Source organism: Rhipicephalus microplus, unplaced genomic scaffold (assembly GCF_043290135.1).
Source record: "Rhipicephalus microplus isolate Deutch F79 unplaced genomic scaffold, USDA_Rmic scaffold_12, whole genome shotgun sequence".
In the NCBI taxonomy this organism is placed as follows: Eukaryota; Metazoa; Arthropoda; class Arachnida; order Ixodida; family Ixodidae; genus Rhipicephalus; species Rhipicephalus microplus.
In genome coordinates, this window is record NW_027464585.1 from 5,506,030 (window position 1) to 5,525,623 (window position 19,594).

Sequence of the window (19,594 nt, forward strand, 5' to 3'; positions counted from 1 at the left end):
AGATACTCCACAACTTGAAACTCCACAACTAGAGACTCGACAACTAGAAACTCCACAACTACGAACCCCACAACTACGAACCCCACTACTAGCAACTCCACAACTAGAAACTCCACAACTTGAGACTTCGCAACTAGAAACTCCACAACTAGAAACTCCTCTACTAGAGTCTGCACAACTAGAAACTCCACAACTAGAAACTCCACAACTACGAACCTCACAACTAGAAACTCCACAACTTGAAACTCCACAACTAGAGACTCTACAACTACAAACTCCACAACTAGAAACTTCACAACTACGAACCTCACAACTAGAAACTCCACAACTAGAAACTCTGCAACTATAAACTCCACAACTAGAAAACTCCGCAACTAGAAACTCTGCAACTAGAAACTCCGCAACTAGAAACTTCACAGCTAGAAACTCCACAACTTGAAACACCACAACTATATACTCCACAACTACAAATTGCACAACTAGAAACTCCACAACCAGAAACTCCGAAACTAAAAACTCCGCAGCTAGAAGCTCCACAACTTGAGACTTCTCAACTAGAAACTCGGCAAATAGAATCTCCACATCTAGAAACTCTGCGACTAGAAACTCCGCAACTACAAACTCAGCAACCTGAAACTCCGCAACTAGAAACTCCACAGCTAGAAACTCCACAACTTGAGACTTCGCAACTAGAAACTCTGCAACTAGAAACTCCGCAACTAGAAACTCCACAGCTAGAAACTCCACAACTAGAAACTCCACAACTAGAGACTCCACAACTAGAAACTCCGTAACTACAAACCCCACAACTAGAATTTTCACAACTAGAAACTTCACAACTTGAGAGTTCGCAACTAGAAACTCCACAACTAGAAACTCCACAACTAGAGACTCCACCACTAGAATCTCCACCACTAGAAACTCCACAACTACGAACCTCACAACTAGAAATTCCACAACTAGAAACTCCACAGCCAGAAACTCCACAACTAGAAACTCCACAACTAGAAACTCCACAGCCATAAACTCCACAACTAGAAACTCCACATCTAGAAACTCCGCAACAACAAACTCCACAACTAGAAACTCCACAACTAGAAATTTCACTACTAGAGACTCAACAACTAGAGACTCCTCAACTAGAAACTCCACAACTACGAACCTCACAACTAGAACCTCCACAACTAGACAACTCCGCAACTAGAAACTCCGCAACTAGAAACTCCGCAACTAGAAACTCCACAGCTAGAAACTCCACAACTAGAAACTCCACAACTAGAGACTCCACAACTAGAAACTCCGTAACTACAAACCCCACAACTAGAATTTCCACAACTAGAAACTCCACAACTTGAGAGTTCGCAACTAGAAACTCCACAACTAGAAACTCCACAACTAGAGACTCCACCACTATAATCTCCACAGCTAGAAACTCCACAACTACGAACCTCACAACTAGAAATTCCACAACTAGAAACTCCACAGCCAGAAACTCCACAACTAGAAACTCCACAGCCATAAACTCCACAACTAGAAACTCCACATCTAGAAACTCCGCAACAACAAACTCCACAACTAGAAACTCCACAACTAGAAATTTCACTACTAGAGACTCAACAACTAGAGACTCCTCAACTAAAAGCTCCACAACTAGAAACTTTACAACTAGAAACTCCGCAACTAGAAACCCGACAACTAGAAACTCAACAACTAGAAACTCCACACCTATTATTTCTACACCTTGAAACTCCACAACTAAAACTCGACAACTAAAACTTCACAACTAGAAACTCCACAACTAGAAACTCCGCAACTAGACTCTCCCCAACTGGAAACTCCCCAACTAGAAACTCTGCAACTAGAAACTCCGCAACTAGAAACTCTGCAACTAGAAACTCCGTAACTAGAAACTCCACAGCTAGAAACCCCACAACTATAAACTTCACACCTAGAAACTCCACAACTAGAAACTCCGCAACTAGAAACTCCGCAGCTAGAAACTCCCCAACTTGAGACTTCGCAGCTAGAAACTCGGCAACTAGAATCTCCACAACTAGAAACTCTGCGACTAAAAACTCCGCAACTACAAACTCCGCAACCTAAAACTCAACAACTGGAGACTGCACAACTAGAGACTCCGCAACTAGAAACTCCACAGCTAGAAACTCCGCAACTAGAAACTCCACAACTTGAAACTCCGCCACTAGAATGTCCACAACTAGAAAACTTCGCAACTAGAAACTCTGCAACTAGAAACTCCGCAACTAGAAACTCCACAGCTAGAAACTCCACAACTAGAAACTCCACAACTAGAGACTCCACAACTTGAAACTCCACAACTACGAACCCCAAAACTACGAACCCCACTACTAGCAACTCCACATTTAGAAACTCCACAACTTGAGACTTCGCAACTACAAACTCCACAACTAAAAACTCCACTACTAGAGTCTCCAAAACTAGAAACTCCACAACTAGAAACTTCACAACTAGAAACTCCACAGCTACGAACCTCGCAACTAGAAACTCCACAACTTGAAACTCTGCAACTAGAAACTCCACAACTAGAAAAGTCCGCAACTAGAAACTCTGCAACTAAAAACTCCGCAACTAGAAACTCCAGAGCCAGAAATTCCACAACTTGAAACACCACAACTAGATACTCCACAACAACAAATTCCACAACTAGAAACTCCAGAACTAGAAACTCCGCAACTTGAGACTTCGCAACTAGAAACTCGGCAACTAGAATCTCCACAACTAGAAACTCTGCAACTAGAAACTCCGCAACTAGAAACTCCACAGCTAGAAACTCCACAACTAGAGACTCCACAACTCGAAACTCCACAACTACAAACCCCAACACTAGAAACTCCACAAATTGAAACTCCACAACTTGAGAGTTCGCAACTAGAAACTCCAACTCTAGAAACTCCATAACTAGAGACTCCACAACTAGAAACTCCACAACTAGAAACTCTGCAACTAGAAACTCCACAACTAGAAAACTCCGCAACTAGAAACTCTGCAACTAGAAACTCCGCAACTAGAAACTTCTCACCTAGAAACTCCACAACTAGACGATTCGCAACTATTAACTCTACAACTTCAAAATCTAAAACTATCAACTCCACAACTTGAAACGCCGCTACTAGATACTCCACATCTACAAACTCCACAACTAGAAACTCGACAACTAGAAGTTCAACAACTACAAACCTCACAACTAGAAACTCCACAACTAGAAACTCCGCAACTAGAAACTCCACAGCTAGAAAATCCACAACTAGAAACTCCGCAACAAGAAACTCAGAAAATAGAAACTCCACAACTAGAAACTTCACAACTAGAAACTCAACAGCCAGAGACTCCACAACTAGAGACTGCACATTTAGAGATGCCGCAACTTGAAACTCCACAGCTAGAAACTCCGCAACTAGAAACTCCACAAATAGAGACTCCGCCACTAGAAACTCGACAACTTAAAACTCTGCAACTAGAAAATCCGCCACTCTAAACTCAAGTAAAAACTCCCCAACTAGAAACTTCGCAACTAGAAACTCCACAACTAGAAAATCCACAACTAGAAACTCCGTAACTAGAAACCCGAAAACTAGAAACTCCACAACTAGAAACTCCACACCTATAAATTCCACAACTTTAAACTCCACAACTAAAACTCCACAACTAGAAACTCCACAACTAGAAACTCTGCAACTAGAAACTCCTCAACTAGAAACTCCACAGTTAGAAGTTCCACAACTATAAACTCCACAACCAGAAACTCCACAACTAGAGACTCCAAAACAAGAGACTGCACAATTAGAGACTCCGCCACTAGATACTCCAAAACTAGGAACTCTGCAACTAGAAAATCTACAACTACAAACTCGAAAACTAAAAACTACATATAGAAACTCCGCAACTAGAAACTCCACAAGTAGACACTCCACAACTAGAAACTCCACAACTAGAAACTCCACAACTTGAAACACCAAAACTAGATACACCACAACTTGAGACTTCGCAACTAAAGAACTCGGCAACTAGAAACTCAACAACTAGAAATTCCACAACTACAAACACCGCAACTAAAAACTCTGCAACCAGAAATTCCACAGCTTGAAAATCCACAACTAGAAACTCTGCAACTAGAAACTCCGCAAATAGAAACTCCACAGCTAGAAAATCCACAACTAGAAACTCCACCACTAGAAACTCCACAACTACTGACTCCGCAACTAGAAGCTCCACAACCAGAAACTCCGCAACTAGAAACTCACTCCGCAACTAGAGACTCCACAACTAGAAATTCCACAACTAGAAACTCCACAACTACAGACTCCGCAAATAGAAAACTCCGCAACTAGAAATTCCACAACTAGAAACTCCACAACTTAAAATTCCACAACTAGATACTCCAAAACTACAAATTCCACAACTAAAAACTCCACAACTAGAAACTCCACAACTAGAAACTCCACAGCTAGAAACTCTACAACTTGAGACTTCGCAACTAAAGAACTCGGCAACTAGAAACTCAACAACTAGAAACTCCACAACTAGAAACACCGCAACTAAAAACTCTGCAACCAGAAATTCCACAGCTAGAAAATCCACAACTAGAAACTCTGCAACTAGAAACTCCGCAAATAGAAACTCCACAGCTAGAAAATCCACAACTAGAAACTCCACAGCTTGAAACACCACAACTTGAGACTTCGCAGCTGGAAACTCGGCAACTAGTATCTCCACAACTAGAAACTCTGCGACTAGAAACTCCGCAACTACAAACTCCGCAACCTGAAACTCAACAACTAGAGACTGCACAACTAGAGACTCCGCAACTAGAAACTCCACAGCTAGAAACTCCGCAACTAGAAACTCCACAACTTGAAACTCCGCCACTAGAATCTCCACAACTAGAAAACTCTGCAACTAGAAACTCTGCAACTAGAAACTCCGCAACTAGAAACTCCACATCTAGAAACTCCACAACTAGAAACTCCACAACTAGAGACTCCACAACTAGAAACTCCACAACTACGAACCCCACAACTACGAACCCCACTACTAGCAATTCCACAACTAGAAACTCCACAATTAGAAACTCCACAACTTGAGACTTCGCAACTACAAACTCCACAACTTGAAACTCCACTACTAGAGTCTCCAAAAATAGAAACTCCACAACTACAAACTCCACAACTAGAAACTCCACAACTACGAACCTCGCAACTAGAAACTCCACAACTTGAAACTCTGCAACTATAAACTCCACAACTAGAAAAGTCCGCAACTAGAAACTCTGCAACTAAAAACTCCGCAACTAGAAACTCCAGAGCCAGAAACTCCACAACTTGAAACATCACAACTAGATACTCCTAAACTACAAATTTCACAACTAGAAACTCCACAACTAGAAACTCCGCAACTTTAGACTTCGCAACTAGAAACTCGGCGCCTAGAATCTCCCCAACTAGAAACTCTGCAACTAGAAACTCCGCAACTAGAAACTCCACAGCTAGAAACTCAACAACTAGAGACTCCACAACTAGAAACTCCACAACTACAAACCCCACAACTAGAAACTCCACAACTTGAAACTCCACAACTTGAGAGTTCGCAACTAGAAACTCCACAACTAGAAACTCCACAACTAGAGACTCCACAACTAGAAACTCCACAACTAGAAACTCCACAACTACGAACCTCACAACTAGAAACTCCACAACTAGAAACTCTGCAACTAGAAACTCCACAACTAGAAAACTCCGCAACTAGAAACTCTGCAACTAGATACTCCGCAACTAGAAACTTCACACCTAGAAACTCCACAACTTAAAACACCACAACTAGATACTCCACAACTACAAATTGCACAACTAGAAACTCCACAACCAGGAACTCCGAAACTAGAAACTCCGCAGCTAGAAACTCCACAACTTGAGACTTCGCAACTATAAACTCGGCAACTAGAATCTCCACAAGTAGAAACTCTGCGACTAGAAACTCCGCAACTACAAACTCCGCAACCTGAAACTCCGCAACTAGAAACTCCACAGCTAGAAACTCCACAACTACAGACTTCGCAACTAGAAACTCGGAAACTAGAATCTCCACAACTAGAAACTCTGCAACTAGAAACTCCGCAACTAGAAACTCCACAGCTAGAAACTTCACAACTTGAAACACCACAACTAGATACTCCACAACTACAAATTGCACAACTAGAAACTCCCCAACTAGAAACTCCACAACTAGAAACTCCGCAGCTAGAAACTCCACAACTTGAGACTTCGCAGCTGGAAACTCGGCAACTAGTATCTCCACAACTAGAAACTCTGCGACTAGAAACTCCGCAACTACAAACTCCGCAACCTGAAACTCAACAACTAGAGACTGCACAACTAGAGACTCCGCAACTAGAAACTCCACAGCTAGAAACTCCGCAACTAGAAACTCCACAACTTGAAACTCCGCCACTACAATCTCCACAACTAGAAAACTCCGCAACTAGAAACTCTGCAACTAGAAACTCCGCAACTAGAAACTCCACATCTAGAAACTCCACAACTAGAAACTCCACAACTAGAGACTCCACAACTAGAAACTCCACAACTACGAACTCCACAACTACGAACCCCACTACTAGCAACTCCACAACTAGAAACTCCACAATTAGAAACTCCACAACTTGAGACTTCGCAACTACAAACTCCACAACTTGAAACTCCACTACTAGAGTCTCCAAAAATGGAAACTCCACAACTACAAACTCCACAACTAGAAACTCCACAACTACGAACCTCGCAACTAGAAACTCCGCAACTTGAAACTCTGCAACTATAAACTCCACAACTAGAAAAGTCCGCATTTAGAAACTCTGCAACTAAAAACTCCGCAACTAGAAACTCCAGAGCCAGAAACTCCACAACTCGAAACATCACAACTAGATACTCCTAAACTACAAATTTCACAACTAGAAACTCCACAACTAGAAACTCCGCAACTTGAGACTTCGCAACTAGAAACTCGGCAACTAGAATCTCCCCAACTAGAAACTCTGCAACTAGAAACTCCGCAACTATAAACTCCACAGCTAGAAACTCAACAACTAGAGACTCCACAACTAGAAACTCGACAACTAGAAACTCAACAACTACAAACCTCACAACTAGAAACTCCACAACTTGAGAGTTCGCAACTAGAAACTCCAACTCTAGAAACTCCACAACTAGAGACTCCACAACTAGAAACTCCACAACTAGAAACTCTGCAACTAGAAACTCCACAACTAGAAAACTCCGCAACTAGAAACTCTGCAACTAGAAACTCCGCAACTAGAAACTTCTCACCTAGAAACTCCACAACTAGACGATTCGCAACTATTAACTCTACAACTTCAAATTCCAAAACTATCAACTCCACCTAGAAACTCCACAACTAGACGATTCGCAACTATTAACTCTACAACTTCAAAATCCAAAACTATCAACTCCACAACTTGAAACGCCGCTACTAGATACTCCACATCTACAAACTCCACAACTAGAAACTCCACAACTTGGAACTCCGCAACTAGAAACTCCGCCACTAGAATCTCCACAACTAGAAACTCCGCAACTAGAAACTCCCCAGCTAGAAACAGCACAAATGGAAACCCCACAAGTAGATACTCCACAACTAGAAACTGCACAACTACGAACCCCAAAACTAAAAACCCCACAACTAGAAACTTCACAACTAGAAACTCAACAACTTGAGACTTCGCAACTAGAAACTCCACAACTAGAAACTCGACAACTAGAGACTCCACAACTAGAAACTCGACAACTAGAAACTCAACAACTACAAACCTCACAACTAGAAACTCCACAACTAGAAACTCCGCAACTAGAAACTCCACAGCTAGAAAATCCACAACTAGAAACTCCGCAACAAGAAACTCAGAAAATAGAAACTCCACAACTAGAAACTTCACAACTAGAAACTCAACAGCCAGAGACTCCACAACTAGAGACTGCACATTTAGAGATGCCGCAACTTGAAACTCCACAGCTAGAAACTCCGCAACTAGAAACTCCACAAATAGAGACTCCGCCACTAGAAACTCGACAACTTAAAACTCTGCAACTAGAAAATCCGCCACTCTAAACTCAAGTAAAAACTCCCCAACTAGAAACTTCGCAACTAGAAACTCCACAACTAGAAAATCCACAACTAGAAACTCCGTAACTAGAAACCCGAAAACTAGAAACTCCACAACTAGAAACTCCACACCTATAAATTCCACAACTTTAAACTCCACAACTAAAACTCCACAACTAGAAACTCCACAACTAGAAACTCTGCAACTAGAAACTCCTCAACTAGAAACTCCACAGTTAGAAGTTCCACAACTATAAACTCCACAACCAGAAACTCCACAACTAGAGACTCCAAAACAAGAGACTGCACAATTAGAGACTCCGCCACTAGATACTCCAAAACTAGGAACTCTGCAACTAGAAAATCTACAACTACAAACTCGAAAACTAAAAACTACATATAGAAACTCCGCAACTAGAAACTCCACAAGTAGACACTCCACAACTAGAAACTCCACAACTAGAAACTCCACAACTTGAAACACCAAAACTAGATACACCACAACTTGAGACTTCGCAACTAAAGAACTCGGCAACTAGAAACTCAACAACTAGAAATTCCACAACTAGAAACACCGCAACTAAAAACTCTGCAACCAGAAATTCCACAGCTTGAAAATCCACAACTAGAAACTCTGCAACTAGAAACTCCGCAAATAGAAACTCCACAGCTAGAAAATCCACAACTAGAAACTCCACCACTAGAAACTCCACAACTACTGACTCCGCAACTAGAAGCTCCACAACCAGAAACTCCGCAACTAGAAACTCACTCCGCAACTAGAGACTCCACAACTAGAAATTCCACAACTAGAAACTCCACAACTACAGACTCCGCAAATAGAAAACTCCGCAACTAGAAATTCCACAACTAGAAACTCCACAACTTAAAATTCCACAACTAGATACTCCAAAACTACAAATTCCACAACTAAAAACTCCACAACTAGAAACTCCACAACTAGAAACTCCACAGCTAGAAACTCTACAACTTGAGACTTCGCAACTAAAGAACTCGGCAACTAGAAACTCAACAACTAGAAACTCCACAACTAGAAACACCGCAACTAAAAACTCTGCAACCAGAAATTCCACAGCTAGAAAATCCACAACTAGAAACTCTGCAACTAGAAACTCCGCAAATAGAAACTCCACAGCTAGAAAATCCACAACTAGAAACTCCACAGCTTGAAACACCACAACTTGAGACTTCGCAGCTGGAAACTCGGCAACTAGTATCTCCACAACTAGAAACTCTGCGACTAGAAACTCCGCAACTACAAACTCCGCAACCTGAAACTCAACAACTAGAGACTGCACAACTAGAGACTCCGCAACTAGAAACTCCACAGCTAGAAACTCCGCAACTAGAAACTCCACAACTTGAAACTCCGCCACTAGAATCTCCACAACTAGAAAACTCTGCAACTAGAAACTCTGCAACTAGAAACTCCGCAACTAGAAACTCCACATCTAGAAACTCCACAACTAGAAACTCCACAACTAGAGACTCCACAACTAGAAACTCCACAACTACGAACCCCACAACTACGAACCCCACTACTAGCAACTCCACAACTAGAAACTCCACAATTAGAAACTCCACAACTTGAGACTTCGCAACTACAAACTCCACAACTTGAAACTCCACTACTAGAGTCTCCAAAAATAGAAACTCCACAACTACAAACTCCACAACTAGAAACTCCACAACTACGAACCTCGCAACTAGAAACTCCACAACTTGAAACTCTGCAACTATAAACTCCACAACTAGAAAAGTCCGCAACTAGAAACTCTGCAACTAAAAACTCCGCAACTAGAAACTCCAGAGCCAGAAACTCCACAACTTGAAACATCACAACTAGATACTCCTAAACTACAAATTTCACAACTAGAAACTCCACAACTAGAAACTCCGCAACTTGAGACTTCGCAACTAGAAACTCGGCGCCTAGAATCTCCCCAACTAGAAACTCTGCAACTAGAAACTCCGCAACTAGAAACTCCACAGCTAGAAACTCAACAACTAGAGACTCCACAACTAGAAACTCCACAACTACAAACCCCACAACTAGAAACTCCACAACTTGAAACTCCACAACTTGAGAGTTCGCAACTAGAAACTCCACAACTAGAAACTCCACAACTAGAGACTCCACAACTAGAAACTCCACAACTAGAAACTCCACAACTACGAACCTCACAACTAGAAACTCCACAACTAGAAACTCTGCAACTAGAAACTCCACAACTAGAAAACTCCGCAACTAGAAACTCTGCAACTAGATACTCCGCAACTAGAAACTTCACACCTAGAAACTCCACAACTTAAAACTCCACAACTAGATACTCCACAACTACAAATTGCACAACTAGAAACTCCACAACCAGGAACTCCGAAACTAGAAACTCCGCAGCTAGAAACTCCACAACTTGAGACTTCGCAACTATAAACTCGGCAACTAAAATCTCCACAAGTAGAAACTCTGCGACTAGAAACTCCGCAACTACAAACTCCGCAACCTGAAACTCCGCAACTAGAAACTCCACAGCTAGAAACTCCACAACTACAGACTTCGCAATTAGAAACTCGGAAACTAGAATCTCCACAACTAGAAACTCTGCAACTAGAAACTCCGCAACTAGAAACTCCACAGCTAGATACTTCACAACTTGAAACACCACAACTAGATACTCCACAACTACAAATTGCACAACTAGAAACTCCCCAACTAGAAACTCCACAACTAGAAACTCCGCAGCTAGAAACTCCACAACTTGAGACTTCGCAGCTGGAAACTCGGCAACTAGTATCTCCACAACTAGAAACTCTGCGACTAGAAACTCCGCAACTACAAACTCCGCAACCTGAAACTCAACAACTAGAGACTGCACAACTAGAGACTCCGCAACTAGAAACTCCACAGCTAGAAACTCCGCAACTAGAAACTCCACAACTTGAAACTCCGCCACTACAATCTCCACAACTAGAAAACTCCGCAACTAGAAACTCTGCAACTAGAAACTCCGCAACTAGAAACTCCACATCTAGAAACTCCACAACTAGAAACTCCACAACTAGAGACTCCACAACTAGAAACTCCACAACTACGAACCCCACAACTACGAACCCCACTACTAGCAACTCCACAACTAGAAACTCCACAATTAGAAACTCCACAACTTGAGACTTCGCAACTACAAACTCCACAACTTGAAACTCCACTACTAGAGTCTCCAAAAATGGAAACTCCACAACTACAAACTCCACAACTAGAAACTCCACAACTACGAACCTCGCAACTAGAAACTCCGCAACTTGAAACTCTGCAACTATAAACTCCACAACTAGAAAAGTCCGCATTTAGAAACTCTGCAACTAAAAACTCCGCAACTAGAAACTCCAGAGCCAGAAACTCCACAACTCGAAACATCACAACTAGATACTCCTAAACTACAAATTTCACAACTAGAAACTCCACAACTAGAAACTCCGCAACTTGAGACTTCGCAACTAGAAACTCGGCAACTAGAATCTCCCCAACTAGAAACTCTGCAACTAGAAACTCCGCAACTATAAACTCCACAGCTAGAAACTCAACAACTAGAGACTCCACAACTAGAAACTCGACAACTAGAAACTCAACAACTACAAACCTCACAACTAGAAACTCCACAACTAGAAACTCCGCAACAAGAAACTTCACAGCTAGAAAATCCACAACTAGAAACTCCGCAACAAGAAACTCAGAAAATAGAAACTCCACAACTAGAAACTTCACAACTAGAAACTCAACAGCCAGAGACTCCACAACTTGAGACTGCACATTTAGAGATGCCGCAACTTGAAACTCGACAGCTAGAAACTCCGCAACTAGAAACTCCACAACTAGAAACTTTACAACTAGAAACTCCATAACTAGACACGTCGGAACTAGAAACTCCACAACTAGAAACTCCACAACCAGAGACTCCAAAACCAGAGACTGCACAACTAGAGACTCCGCAACTAGAAACTCCACAGCTAGAAACTCCGCAACTAGAAACTCCACAAATAGAGACTCCGCCACTAGAAACTCGACAACTTAAAACTCTGCAACTAGAAAATCCGCCACTCTAAACTCAAGTAAAAACTCCCCAACTAGAAACTTCGCAACTAGAAACTCCACAACTAGAAACTCCGTAACTAGAAACCCGAAAACTAGAAACTCCACAACTAGAAACTCCACACCTATAAATTCCACAACTTTAAACTCCACAACTAAAACTCCACAACTAGAAACTCCACAACTAGAAACTCTGCAACTAGAAACTCCTCAACTAGAAACTCCACAGTTAGAAGTTCCACAACTATAAACTCCACAACCAGAAACTCCACAACTAGAGACTCCAAAACAAGAGACTGCACAATTAGAGACTCCGCAACTAGATACTCCAAAACTAGGAACTCTGCAACTAGAAAATCTACAACTACAAACTCGAAAACTAAAAACTACATATAGAAACTCCGCAACTAGAAACTCCACAAGTAGACACTCCACAACTAGAAACTCCACAACTAGAAACTCCACAACTTGAAACACCAAAACTAGATACACCACAACTTGAGACTTCGCAACTAAAGAACTCGGCAACTAGAAACTCAACAACTAGAAATTCCACAACTAGAAACACCGCAACTAAAAACTCTGCAACCAGAAATTCCACAGCTTGAAAATCCACAACTAGAAACTCCACAACTACAAATTGCACAACTAGAAACTCCCCAACTAGAAACTCCCCAACTAGAAACTCCGCAGCTAGAAACTCCACAACTTGAGACTTTGCAGCTGGAAACTCGGCAACTAGTATGTCCACAACTAGAAACTCTGCGACTAGAAACTCCGCAACTACAAACTCCGCAACCTGAAACTCAACAACTAGAGACTGCACAACTAGAGACTCCGCAACTAGAAACTCCACAGCTAGAAACTCCGCAACTAGAAACTCCACAACTTGAAACTCCGCCACTAGAATCTCCACAACTAGAAAACTCCGCAACTAGAAACTCTGCAACTAGAAACTCCGCAACTAGAAACTCCACATCTAGAAACTCCACAACTAGAAACTCCACAACTAGAGACTCCACAACTAGAAACTCCACAACTACGAACCCCACAACTACGAACCCCACTACTAGCAACTCCACAACTAGAAACTCCACAATTAGAAACTCCACAACTTGAGACTTCGCAACTACAAACTCCACAACTTGAATCTCCACTACTAGAGTCTCCAAAAATAGAAACTCCACAACTACAAACTCCACAACTAGAAACTCCACAACTACGAACCTCGCAACTAGAAACTCCACAACTTGAAACTCTGCAACTATAAACTCCACAACTAGAAAAGTCCGCAACTAGAAACTCTGCAACTAAAAACTCCGCAACTAGAAACTCCAGAGGCAGAAACTCCACAACTTGAAACATCACAACTAGATACTCCTAAACTACAAATTTCACAACTAGAAACTCCACAACTAGAAACTCCGCAACTTGAGACTTCGCAACTAGAAACTCGGCAACTAGAATCTCCCCAACTAGAAACTCTGCAACTAGAAACTCCGCAACTAGAAACTCCAAAGCTAGAAACTCAACAACTAGAGACTCCACAACTAGAAACTCCACAACTACAAACCCCACAACTAGAAACTCCACAACTTGAAACTCCACAACTTGAGAGTTCGCAACTAGAAACTCCACAACTAGAAACTCCACAACTAGAAACTCCACAACTAGAGACTCCACAACTAGAAACTCCACAACTAGAAACTCCACAACTACGAACCTCACAACTAGAAACTCCACAACTAGAAACTCTGCAACTAGAAACTCCACAACTAGAAAACTCCGCAACTAGAAACTCTGCAACTAGAAACTCCGCAACTAGAAACTTCACACCTAGAAACTTCACAACTTAAAACACCACAACTAGATACTCCACAAGTACAAATTGCACAACTAGAAACTCCACAACCAGGAACTCCGAAACTAGACTCTCCCCAACTGGAAACTCCCCAACTAGAAACTCTGCAACTAGAAACTCCGCAACTAGAAACTCTGCAACTAGAAACTCCGTAACTAGAAACTCCACAGCTAGAAACCCCACAAATATAAACTTCACAACTAGAAACTCCACAACTAGAAACTCCGCAACTAGAAACTCCGCAGCTAGAAACTCCCCAACTTGAGACTTCGCAGCTAGAAACTCGGCAACTAGAATCTCCACAACTAGAAACTCTGCGACTAGAAACTCCGCAACTACAAACTCGGCAACTAGAATCTCCACAACTAGAAACTCCACAACTTGAGACTTCGCAACTAGAAACTCCACAACTAGAAACTCCACTACTAGAGTCTCCACAAATAGAAACTCCACAACTAGAAACTCCACAACTACGAACCTCACAACTAGAACCTCCACAACTAGAAAACTCCGCAACTAGAAACTCTGCAACTAGAAACTCCGCAACTAGAAACTCCACAGCTAGAAACTCCACAACTTGAAACTCCACAACTAGAGACTCCACAACTAGAAACTCCACAACTACGAACCCCACAACTACGAACCCCACTACTAGCAACTCCACAACAAGAAACTCCACAACTTGAGACTTCGCAACTAGAAACTCCACAACTAGAAACTCCACTACTAGAGTCTCCACAACTAGAAACTCCACAACTAGAAACTCCACAACTACGAACCTCACAACTAGAAACTCCACAACTTGAAACTGCACAACTAGAGACTCTACAACTACAAACTCCACAACTAGAAACTTCACAACTACGAACCTCACAACTAGAAACTCCACAACTAGAAACTCTGCAACTATAAACTCCACAACTAGAAAACTCCGCAACTAGAAACTCTGCAACTAGAAACTCCGCAACTAGAAACTTCACAGCTAGAAACTCCGCAACTTTAAACACCACAACTAGATACTCCACAACTACAAATTGCACAACTAGAAACTCCACAACCAGAAACTCCGAAACTAAAAACTCCGCAGCTAGAAGCTCCACAACTTGAGACTTCGCAACTAGAAACTCGGCAACTAGAATCTCCACATCTAGAAACTCTGCGACTAGAAACTCCGCAACTACAAACTCCGCAACCTGAAACTCCGCAACTAGAAACTCCACAGCTAGAAACTCCACAACTTGAGACTTCGCAACTAGAAACTCGGCAACTAGAATCTCCACAACTAGAAACTCTGCAACTAGAAACTCCGCAACTAGAAACTCCACAGCTAGAAACTCCACAACTAGAAACTCCACAACTAGAGACTCCACAACTAGAAACTCCGTAACTACAAACCCCACAACTAGAATTTCCACAACTAGAAACTCCACAACTTGAGAGTTCGCAACTAGAAACTCCACAACTAGAAACTCCACAACTAGAGACTCCACCACTAGAATCTCCACCACTAGAAACTGCACAACTACGAACCTCACAACTAGAAATTCCACAACTAGAAACTCCACAGCCAGAAACTCCACAACTAGAAACTCCACAACTAGAAACTCCACAGCCATAAACTCCACAACTAGAAACTCCACATCTAGAAACTCCGCAACAACAAACTCCACAACTAGAAACTCCACAACAAGAAATTTCACTACTAGAGACTCAACAACTAGAGACTCCTCAACTAAAAGCTCCACAACTAGAAACTTTACAACTAGAAACTCCGCAACTAGAAACCCGACAACTAGAAACTCAACAACTAGAAACTCCACACCTATTATTTCTACACCTTGAAACTCCACAACTAAAACTCGACAACTAAAACTTCACAACTAGAAACTCCACAACTAGAAACTCCGCAACTAGACTCTCCCCAACTGGAAACTCCCAAACTAGAAACTCTGCAACTAGAAACTCCGCAACTAGAAACTCTGCAACTAGAAACTGCGTAACTAGAAACTCCACAGCTAGAAACCCCACAACTATAAACTTCACAACTAGAAACTCCACAACTAGAAACTCCGCAACTAGAAACTCCGCAGCTAGAAACTCCCCAACTTGAGACTTCGCAGCTAGAAACTCGGCCACTAGAATCTCCACAACTAGAAACTCTGCGACTAAAAACTCCGCAACTACAAACTCCGCAACCTAAAACTCAACAACTGGAGACTGCACAACTAGAGACTCCGCAACTAGAAACTCCACAGCTAGAAACTCCGCAACTAGAAACTCCACAACTTGAAACTCCGCCACTAGAATCTCCACAACTAGAAAACTTCGCAACTAGAAACTCTGCAACATAAACTCCGCAACTAGAAACTCCACAGCTAGAAACTCCACAACTAGAAACTCCACAACTAGAGACTCCACAACTTGAAACTCCACAACTACGAACCCCAAAACTACGAACCCCACTACTAGCAACTCCACAACTAGAAACTCCACAACTTGAGACTTCGCAACTACAAACTCCACAACTAAAAACTCCACTACTAGAGTCTCCAAAACTAGAAACTCCACAACTAGAAACTTCACAACTAGAAACTCCACAGCTACGAACCTCGCAACTAGAAACTCCACAACTTGAAACTCTGCAACTAGAAACTCCACAACTAGAAAAGTCCGCAACTAGAAACTCTGCAACTAAAAACTCCGCAACTAGAAACTCCAGAGCCAGAAATTCCACAACTTGAAACACCACAACTAGATACTCCACAACAACAAATTCCACAACTAGAAACTCCAGAACTAGAAACTCCGCAACTTGAGACTTCGCAACTAGAAACTCGGCAACTAGAATCTCCACAACTAGAAACTCTGCAACTAGAAACTCCGCAACTAGAAACTCCACAGCTAGAAACTCCACAACTAGAGACTCCACAACTCGAAACTCCACAACTACAAACCCCAACACTAGAAACTCCACAAATTGAAACTCCACAACTTGAGAGTTCGCAACTAGAAACTCCAACTCTAGAAACTCCACAACTAGAGACTCCACAACTAGAAACTCCACAACTAGAAACTCTGCAACTAGAAACTCCACAACTAGAAAACTCCGCAACTAGAAACTCTGCAACTAGAAACTCCGCAACTAGAAACTTCTCACCTAGAAACTCCACAACTAGACGATTCGCAACTATTAACTCTACAACTTCGAAATCCAAAACTATCAACTCCACCTAGAAACTCCACAACTAGACGATTCGCAACTATTAACTCTACAACTTCAAAATCCAAAACTATCAACTCCACAACTTGAAACGCCGCTACTAGATACTCCACATCTACAAACTCCACAACTGGAAACTCCACAACTTGAAACTCCGCAACTAGAAACTCCGCCACTAGAATCTCCACAACTAGAAAGTCCGCAACTAGAAACTCTGCATCTAGAAACTCCGCAACTAGAAACTCCCCAGCTAGAAACACCACAAATGGAAACCCCACAAGTAGATGCTCCACAACTAGAAACTGCACAACTACGAACCCCAAAACTAAAAACCCCACAACTAGAAACTTCACAACTAGAAACTCAACAACTTGAGACTTCGCAACTAGAAACTCCACAACTAGAAACTCGACAACTAGAGACTCCACAACTAGAAACTCGACAACTAGAAACTCAACAACTACAAACCTCACAACTAGAAACTCCACAACTAGAAACTCCGCAACTAGAAACTCCACAGCTAGAAAATCCACAACTAGAAACTCCGCAACTAGAAACTTCACACCTAGAAACTCCACAACTTAAAACACCACAACTAGATACTCCACAAGTACAAATTGCACAACTAGAAACTCCACAACCAGGAACTCCGAAACTAGACTCTCCCCAACTGGAAACTCCCCAACTAGAAATTCTGCAACTAGAAACTCCGCAACTAGAAACTCTGCAACTAGAAACTCCGTAACTAGAAACTCCACAGCTAGAAACCCCACAAATATAAACTTCACAACTAGAAACTCCACATTTAGAAACTCCGCAACTAGAAACTCCGCAGCTAGAAACTCCCCAACTTGAGACTTCGCAGCTAGAAACTCGGCAACTAGAATCTCCACAACTAGAAACTCTGCGACTAGAAACTCCGCAACTACAAACTCCGCAACCTAAAACTCAACAACTGGAGACTGCACAACTAGAGACTCCGCAACTAGAAACTCCACAGCTAGAAACTCCACAACTTGAAACTCCACAACTAGAGACTCCACAACTAGAAACTCCACAACTACGAACCTCACAACTACGAACCCCACTACTAGCAACTCCACAACTAGAAACTCCACAACTTGAGACTTCGCAACTAGAAACTCCACAACTAGAAACTCCACTACTAGAGTCTCCACAACTAGAAACTCCACAACTACGAACCACACAACTACGAACCCCACTACTAGCAACTCCACAACAAGAAACTCCACAACTTGAGACTTCGCAACTAGAAACTCCACAACTAGAAACTCCACTACTAGAGTCTCCACAACTAGAAACTCCACAACTAGAAACTCCACAACTACGAACCTCACAACTAGAAACTCCACAACTTGAAACTGCACAACTAGAGACTCTACAACTACAAACTCCACAACTAGAAACTTCACAACTACGAACCTCACAACTAGAAACTCCACAACTAGAAACTCTGCAACTATAAACTCCACAACTAGAAAACTTCGCAACTAGAAACTCTGCAACTAGAAACTCCGCAACTAGAAACTTCACAGCTAGAAACTCCGCAACTTGAAACACCACAACTAGATACTCCACAACTACAAATTGCACAACTAGAAACTCCACAACCAGAAACTCCGAAACTAAAAACTCCGCAGCTAGAAGCTCCACAACTTGAGACTTCGCAACTAGAAACTCGGCAACTAGAATCTCCACATCTAGAAACTCTGCGACTAGAAACTCCGCAACTACAAACTCCGCAACCTGAAACTCCGCAACTAGAAACTCCACAGCTAGAAACTCCACAACTTGAGACTTCGCAACTAGAAACTCGGCAACTAGAATCTCCACAACTAGAAACTCTGCAACTAGAAACTCCGCAACTAGAAACTCCACAGCTAGAAACTCCACAACTAGAAACTCCACAACTAGAGACTCCACAACTAGAAACTCCGTAACTACAAACCCCACAACTAGAATTTCCACAACTAGAAACTCCACAACTTGAGAGTTCGCAACTAGAAACTCCACAACTAGAAACTCCACAACTAGAGACTCCACCACTAGAATCTCCACCACTAGAAACTCCACAACTACGAACCTCACAACTAGAAATTCCACAACTAGAAACTCCACAGCCAGAAACTCCACAACTAGAAACTCCACAACTAGAAACTCCACAGCCATAAACTCCACAACTAGAAACTCCACATCTAGAAACTCCGCAACAACAAACTCCACAACTAGAAAC